Genomic DNA, 1,099 nt, shown 5'->3' on the forward strand with positions numbered 1-1,099 from the left:
TACTGTAAGAGGTCACTGAGCACTTACAGATGTCCTTTGTAGAAACTGGAGGAGATTACAGGGAACATGAATTGCTAACCTGCCTCACTGCACTGATACCCCATGATTGACTTACTGTGACAAACAGCAAATGAGATTTTTTTCTAAGGAACACAATGACACACTGACTAGGTTTGCAGCCCCAAGCATATGGTAGGTAACAGGAGCCAAAATCACTCTTCTTCTTAAGAAAAGAAGCATCACTTTTATTTTATCAACACAACAGATTGATTTTAGAGGATCTGATGTCCAGGAATATACTTCTCTTCAGCCATCTCTAAGGTCGAAAAACTTATGAATCGTCTGGGATATTTGTGGTGTGACACAGCTTAAGCCCTTATGGAGCAAACAGAACTCACCATCTATCTATCAGGTTGCTTGCTAAACTTGAAGCTGAACATTTCTATTTTCAGCTTATTCTTTACACAGTCTGCTCCTGTGGCTACATTTCTCATCTGCTTGTTTGCACTAAGACTCAATGAAATACTGACTCTGGAGCACATTTCAAAAGGACGCTTGATATATTCAAACTAGTAAGTACATGTGGGTGTATGGTTGTAAGCACCACTTTGCAGTCTTTTACTTAGGTTTAATATGTGAGAAAGAAAGGCACATACATAACATACATGTGGTTGCTCTGTAGAGTTTTCAGATGAATGTCTTCAAGCAATTGAATCATAGCGATGTGCACATTTGAAAAATGAAAATATTTATCTCAGAAGAGTAAGTAATTAGACCTTAAACTAAACTGTATCGATCCACTCTTAATTTCTGTCAGATTCTCTAGCTCTTATTCTGCTGATCACATAAAAACATTCTATATGTTTTCCTATACGTTTTTCTCACTCACTCTATTCTATGAGTCAAATATTGTATTTGAAAAATACAAATTTGTCTTTGAAAAATAATATTTTATTAATCCCAGTAGAACTTCATGCAAAATCTTGTGAACATGTTTGCTCCTAGGTTATCTGATATTCATCCTTTCCATCCTTACTGTCTTTTTTTATTAGGAGTTTTCTTTATTTACAATATCTCCTTTCCCAAGTTCCCCTCCAAA

This window comes from Mastomys coucha, unplaced genomic scaffold, assembly GCF_008632895.1.
Source record: "Mastomys coucha isolate ucsf_1 unplaced genomic scaffold, UCSF_Mcou_1 pScaffold22, whole genome shotgun sequence".
Classification (NCBI taxonomy): Eukaryota; Metazoa; Chordata; class Mammalia; order Rodentia; family Muridae; genus Mastomys; species Mastomys coucha.